Genomic DNA, 8,089 nt, shown 5'->3' on the forward strand with positions numbered 1-8,089 from the left:
ACTTCTTACTTTCCTGATAGAGATGACGGTGCCTTGACCAGCTTACCTATTGGAAAGAAACTCAGTGGCTTCAGCCTGGGAATTCCTTCCAGGTTTGGAGTCGTATAACCCCTGCAGTGCCCTGACCTGGAAAGCCCAGGAGATCCTGATCTTATCAGATCTCAGAAGCTAAGCAGGGTCGACCTTTGTTCTAATTGTAATTGGATGGGAGACCTCCAATGAAAACCAGGGTTGCAAAGGCAGGCAATGGCAGACCCCCTCTGTTAGGCTCTTGTCATGAAAACCCCACCAGGGGTTGCCATAAGTCAGCTACAATTTGAGGGCAGGAATTCATTCATTCAACATCTGCAGTATGTTCACTGTAAGCTCTCTATACAGGAGCTGTGCAAATGACAGTCTTGAACAAATATTGAAAATTGCTCAGGCTAGCAGCTATAAGTTATTCAATAGCTGTGGGATATTGAACTACAGAATTTTCCATATTAAAGCACATACTTTGTATACAGAGATCTCAGGTTCAACCTCTGACATTTCTCAGTTGTTTTTTTGAAAGGCTTTCTTGATAGGGTTCAGAATAACCTATGGGAAGCCTATTTCTTTGGACTTATGGACCAATGCTCCAACGTAGCAGAAGGGCCGTTTTCACACTACTAACCTGCTTCCGTAACGTGCAACGTTTCGCAAAAAACATGGAAGATAGCGTCTTCTCGTGAGAGTTTTGTGCAATGTTGCACAAAACTCTCGCAAGAAGGCACTATCTTCTGCGTTTTTTGCGCAATGTTGCACAACATTACGGAAGCAGGTTAGTAGTGTGAAAACGGCCAAGGTGTACAGTCACATCCAGTGGTTATTCAGCAGTAGTGGTAAAGTGCTACTGCAGACTCTCCCTGGCTATGCTAGGTACAGCCTGCTGCAGATCAGCCCTGAAGGGCATTTGGGTTAATTTGCTCTACATTCTGCGCAATATTAGTGAGTCACTCCTCTTCTGAAAGGTAGTGACTCATCTCCTCAGGTGGGTGGGAACAGTGTTCATGGGATTGTTCAGTTTGTGGGGTTTTGTGAATCGAGGGATTTGATAGTGCAGGAAGCCAGTGGAGATCAGTAAGATCCAAGGGAGGAGATGGAGAGAGATGCAGCTAACCCCATAGTTGGGGAAGAACATGTGGTTAGGGTTGCCCTCCTCACCTTCCAATGCTGGCTGCCTTGAGCTTCAAGAAGGGTGTGAGGGAAGGTGGGATATAACAATTAAACAAGACATGCACACTGGCTCTCAGAACTGCAGTGTATAGCAACTGGGGTCTTAAGTCTTCACATCCTGTTTACCCAGCTCAAAATAGCCTTGGGGAGCTATTATTTGCCCTTCTGGGGAAAGTTGTATGTATTTCTAGACTCCGTCCAAGTTTATACTAGATAGACTGGATTTTTAATGCTGTATTATTCAAGAATTTATTTTACCTGCTGTTTTTATTGGCTCATATTTTGCTGCTGTTTCATTGTTTATTTTACTTTGTTTTTAAACCATCAATATCTTTTAATGATGGTTGTGAGCCGTCTAAAGCATTTTTAATAGAAAGAGTGGCAGATATATTTTAAATAAAAATTTAAAATGTAAGGAAAAAAGATACACCGGCCTGTTTACCATACATAGCTGGCCAATTCATATAATAAAAATATGTATTACATATTTTTAAAAGCTTGTCCCCAAATACATAGAACGGAGCTACGTGCTGTGTTTAGTTCCATCAAAAATGTAAAATGCATTTTTGTTGTTCTCTAAAGGCATCTGCCACGTGTACATGCCAATTAAATGTACATTGGTCCCTTTATTTCCTTTTAAAACCCACAATTGGTTTTTTAAAAGTTGGAAAACTGATCTAGAGATGAGGGTTTGTGAGGTCACTGATACCAGCTAGTCAGTGCTGTTCACAGCTGGCTGTTGTTGAAGACATGAAGCTGCCTTATACCGAATCAGACCCTTGGTCTGTTAAGATCAGCACTGTCTACTCTCTGGCAATGGCTCTCCAAGGTCCCAGCCAGGTCAAGGTCTTTCACACCACCTATGACCTGAGACTTTTTAAAACTGGAGATGCTGGGGGCTGAACCTGGGACCTTCTGCACATCACGCAGATATTCTGCTATTGAGCCATGGCCTCATCTGTTCTGCTGAGCTCAGTTTAGTCCAGAATATGGTATGTTTGAACAAAATGCAAATAATGTACAGATTGTACATACATTGATTGTCACTTGTGAACAGTTCCTGTCATTTCTGTGCACACTGGAATCTTCCCACACATCAGAGAAAATGAATCAGGACAAGCAGATTCCACGTCCAGCCTGATTTAGCTCCACCAGGTCACCTTGCTTGAAAAGGCTCACATTCTCTGGGTCACCTGGTTTTCCAGGAGAGGTTTGGTCAAGAACAGTTGCTGCTGACACAGCATGGACTTAGGCCAAGCTAAAAGAAGCAGAGCAGTTCCGACAGGCCCGGACTGTGTGACGCATCTGCTATGCCAGTGAATGTTCTGCAGGCCTGAGTCAATGCAGCAGCAGCAGCAGCTGCAAGCGGGAATGATGAATTCAGGAGAAACGAGGTGCTTAAAGGGGCAGGCCAGAGAAGAGGATTTAGGGTCAACCTGGCAAACAGACAGAATCATAACCCTTCTCTGAGCTTAGCAGGCAATGGAAGGCACCCTACTTTGGCCAGGGCATACTTTGGGGACCCTAAGTCAATGTCAGTGTGGCCAACCTGAGGTGGGAGAGAATGTCTAACTGTTTACATTTAAATCTTTCTATTCCAATGTATGTACATTTTATTTGCAATAATCCAAATACCAGGCTTCTTCTCAGTGAAGGAGGTGGAGTGTAACTTCCCAAGCTTTCGCATTGTATTTTCGCAGGCTTTGCTCCAGATAGCAAAAATGCAGCCCTTTTTGTTTGCAAAAGGCCTTTCTTTGGGAATGCCTTTGGAACGTGGCTGTGCCATCATTATCCTCATTTCACAGTAAAGGAACTGATGCCAAAAAAGACTGAGGCAATGAAGACCACACACGGCAAATATCAACTTTTCAATGCCCCTCCCCTTTTGCATCTTTCAAACTCTTGGATGATTTTCTGGTCCACTTTAGAACACTCCACATACAATCTTCTTTCTTTAGAATTTCTGAGTGGCTGTGTAGTTGTATACATTTTATGGGGGCTCTGTACCTGCATATTTTGCTCGTCCTGACACAACCTTTCTTCGTATTTTAATTAATCAATTAATTTTCCCCACACTCCCTTCAATAAGCTCAAGCTGACTGACATTTGCCACCACAATTTATCCATGCAGCAACCCTATGAGGTAGGCTAGGCTGAGAGGTTGTGATTGTGACTAGCCCAAGGTCATCCAGTACACTACATGGTGGCGGGAGGTGGATACGCACCCTTTCCACTTGCTTTCTCTCATGTTCTCTCTCAAACTAACCTACCTCACAGAATAGTTTTAGGTGGGTAGAGTCAAAGACCAAAAGACTCTTCAAAGCTCGGGGCCAAGCTACAAGTGACGAATGACACTTGAACGGCAAGTGAACAAACTCATGTGTATTCCTCCCTGTTCTCTTGCACTCCCTGTTCACTTGCACTCCACTCGATCACGTAGGGAGGAATACACGTGAGTCTGTTCAATTGCCATTCAAGTGTCATTCGTCACTTGTAGCTTGGCCCATAGATGGTCTATAAGGTGCTATTGGACGCCAATCTTGCTCTTCTACCTCACAGAGTTGTTGTTGTTGTGAGGATAATATGGAGGAAAGGAAAACAATGTACACTAACCTGAACACCTAGTAAGATGGGCAATATAAGAAAGGTACCAACCTCATAAAACAAATTGTCCTGGATCTATGAACTGGTTGCTGCTTTTGCTGAGCATTAGTACCTTTGGGAATTCATGCAGATTTCCTGGTCAATGTCAATCCAGATTTATTTCAGACATCTTGTACCTTGGCATTTAGCAAGAACACATTTAATCAGCTTTTTGTGTTCCATCATTTAGCAACCACCCAGCTGTTCTCCAGTGATGATCTTTTACCCTAGTGCATCTGCTTACCTTGGTATGCTTTGAATCCTTGGGATAAAGTAACAGCAGAATCCTTCTTGCTCAGAATCCCAGCCTGCAGGCTTGAAATGTCATACTTGTGTGGAATCACAGAACATAACACAGCCCCTTGAATAAGGCCCACTGTACATAGAAAACACATGCCAGAAAAAGAGGTATTTTTCAAATGTTCCTGCTTTTGCCCCGCTTTTTGTTTGCCACCCAACTCCCCCTTCCCACCTCCCATTTGTGGGAAAAATCACTGTATGGACACCCTGCCTTAGAATTTCAGGAGGCCAGTGTTATATAAGAGGACCAGGATCTGCACCCCATTGATCCAAGCTCTTTCGTTACTAGCTATTCAGTCTAAAATGGTTATAAATTATAATTCATCACTTGTTTAGTTTTTGCAGACGATCTCTATGAGGATCAATGCTGACCCATCATGTTCTTACATTTTGTATGCTGATTATTTAGTTTTTTCCAACTTATTACAATGATTAAAATTTAGACACATATTTGCTATGCCAGTCCATCCAGCATGCTACTATTGAGGACTCCCACGGCTACTGTCCTTTTAAGTTTTCCTCGTTGCCGCAAGAGTGTTCTTTAATTTGTTGTTTCCGGTTAGATCATTATGGAGGGGATTAGCTTTAATTACTTTTTGCAGACAAAGCAATAGCACCTTAAAAAAAATAACCTTTCCACTATTGTATTTGCAGGACTGCAATCGTAATGCAAAAGGGCAGGGGGAGTTTGCCATTAATGGCTGTTGTGGGTTTTCCGGGCTGTATTGCCGTGGTCTTGGCATTGTAGTTCCTGACGTTTCGCCAGCAGCTGTGGCTGGCATCTTCAGAGGTGTAGCACCAAAAGACAGAGATCTCTCAGTGTCACAGACACTGAGAAGGAAGTAACATTTAGAGTGACCCTAAAGTCTCCCCCCTGCAGGAAACGGGAACTAATTAAAGACCAACTCAGGACAGCCACAGCTGGGAAACAACTAATTAAACTGGGAAGCAGAAATCTTTTAAAAGAAGAGGCCAGGAGGGAATTAAAAGAGCAGGGAGAAGCCACTAAAGTAGAGTCTCTCCCATGTAAACGTATAGAAAGATCTTGCCCGTGATGATGGGAATTGTAGAATTCTTATAGGCAACAAAGCAAAATGTTGTTGAGTACACTTACCATTTTAATTCTGCTTCCTGCTGATTGCAGAAAAGGAATGTTTCAGCTAACAAGGAAACAACCAGAATTGTGTTGACAGGTGGTAGATGGATGGACCCAGTGCTTCTGTGTTAAGCCAGGTCCTCCACACGAGCGACCTCTCGAGCAGACTGCACCTTGCCACCAGTGATGTGGGGTGGCCTCCTGGAGGCTCAATATTTCTGCTGCCTGCCTGGTATTGCAAAACTTGGGCAACGAGGGAGTTTGCCGAGTAGATCATAATATGGGGCTGATGTGCTGTCATCCGCTTGGTTGGCTGATGAGCCCTTGGATCACAGGGAAATGAAACTCCACAGAATGCCGTGCTCATTTGAGCCCTGTTCATAAGTTAACAGAGAATGTAGTACAATCCATGTGGAGTGTGCATTTGATTTTTCTTTAGACGTCTTGAGTAATTCTCATGTGACGTTCATCACGCTATTGAAATCCCTCCTTTATCCAGGGATTGATCCCAGCTGCATTTCCAAAGTGAACGTGTGTTGGCTCTTTCAGACAAACAGGCGTGTGCACGAACATGCAAGTTGTACATGTATTCACTGTAACATGTGAACAAGGCTACTGAGAACGACTCATGGTACTGGAAGAAAACAAAAATCCTATTTTTTCTCTTGTTCAAAGAGGAATCCTTCAAGTGGCTGGGAGATGGACACTTCCTGAGTCACCACTAAAGGCGATTAGCCCCACTTCTCAAATGGTACAGCCCGACCTCTCAAGAGCTATTTTTCTGCTTTTCGCGCTGCATAGCGGTGTAGTAGTATCATAACTCAATTTAGCAGGGGAAAGAGAAAGTGAGGGGAAAGGGAGTGGGGTTTCAGGCTGCACAGTTCCCAGCCAAAATTGCCTCTGTGCTTTCCTGCAGCCACAAAGAGATAAAGAGGGAGGAGCTGGGGATAGGAAGCGGGGGTGGGGGTGGGGGGACCGATAGGTGGAACGGGATCAGAGCTGTGCAGATGCTGTTCTCGCCCTTTGTGTGTATGATATGGGCAATGGATGATCAGAATCTGTCTCCTGCCACTAAACTGGGGAGGGGGATGGATCAGGACCATGGGACCAGCCCCCTTTCCTCTACACTATTTCCCCAATGCAAATGCCCTCTATTTAATAACAATACACATTTTTATAGCATTTTTCATCGTCGAAAAGCTTTACGAACATTGTCTTGCTGTAAGACTTACAAAGTGTAAGACTTACAACCAAAATATTTCTGGGTCGCATCTTGTTTGCTTAGCTGCTGCATTACACCAGTTCCTATTGGTCACATGGGTGAAAATGTATACATACCCCATGTAGGACATCATGGACACAGAAATCCTGCTTCTCATGCAATCTGGCCCTTAAATATGTCCATTACCCTACAAAATCACATAATCTATGGAGAAATGGAAGTGCAATCCCAATTGGAGTCATATCCTTCAAATCTCATTCACTTTAATGGTAATGGACTTAGAAGTGTAAAATTCTGCTTAGGACTGCATTGTCAATATAGCACAGTAACAGTCAAAAGACCAGCCACTAGTCAGATCTCATCTCTGCCAGGAAATCACAAAAGTTCCTTAGCCAGGTCACTGTTCCTCAGCCTCCAATCCTCATACGACTGCAGATCTATCTACCTAATAGGCAGGGCTTTTTTTCAGGGGGAACGCGGGGGAATGGAGTTCCGGAACCTCTTGAAAATGGTCACATGGCTGGTGGCCCCGCCCCCGGATCTCCAGACAGAGGGGAGTTTAGATTGACCTCTGTACCCAATCTAAACTCCCCTCTGTCTGGAGATCAGGGGGCGGGGCCACCAGCCATGTGACCATTTTCTCTGAGGGCAACCCACTGAGTTCCACCACCTCTTTTCCCAGGAAAAAAAGCCCTGCTAATAGGATTGTGGTAAAGACCACTGAGTTCAAAACTCAAGACTCCCACAACAAGCCTTCTGTTTATTTTTGCTGAGCTCACAAGTGCTCTGAACACTTTTCAAGCACTGCATGTATGTTTTTTTTTTAAAAAAATTATTGCGCTAACCATTTATGGAAACTCTCTGAATATGGTGCCAGTGATGTGGTCTGCAGCATCGATCAAAAATCTGAAACAAAATGCAGCCAGCAGTGGGGGGGGGGGGAGAATTTAATATTCATGAATGATTGAAGAAGATAGTAAAAGAGTACCCTGCAGCCATAAAGAAATCAATTCTCAACGCCATGTCTCAGGACCGAGGAGGGAATTGAAAGCAGGAAACAAAACTCACCAGAATGCTGCTTATGAAAACCCTGGGCCTGACTGAAAGCAAAGATATTTCACCGGTGTGTTCAAAATAAAAAGTCAGCTCACCTCTCCAGTGGGATGGTGGGGGGGGCAGAAAATCAAAGCAGCTTTGCATTACAAAACAGACAGTGGAGTTTTATTCTTTTCATCCTATTAGATAAATAGATGTGTCTTGTGATCAGCTCAGAATAAGACAATTTGGCTGTAAAGCCTAAAACATTTAGCCAGGGACATTCAACCTTGAGAGATTAAATTTAATCAGAAACTCAGTTTGTTTGCCTTGTTTTCCAGTTCTGTAATCCAGGTCAATTCACTCTATCAGGGCACAAGCCCATTTAATGATCATAAAATATTGGATAAGAAACAAAAACACGAGTTAACACGCTTAGCCAACAAACCGTAAATGTGTTATTATCTAAAGATCCTCAACATCTTGTGTTTCTTGACAGTATCCATTCCAGATATTCCATCCCAGACAATCTATTGGACTCGGCAACTGATAACTACCAGGAACTGGATATAGGATTTTGATGCAGATAGATCATA

This window comes from Eublepharis macularius, chromosome 15 (assembly GCF_028583425.1).
Source record: "Eublepharis macularius isolate TG4126 chromosome 15, MPM_Emac_v1.0, whole genome shotgun sequence".
Taxonomy (NCBI): domain Eukaryota; kingdom Metazoa; phylum Chordata; class Lepidosauria; order Squamata; family Eublepharidae; genus Eublepharis; species Eublepharis macularius.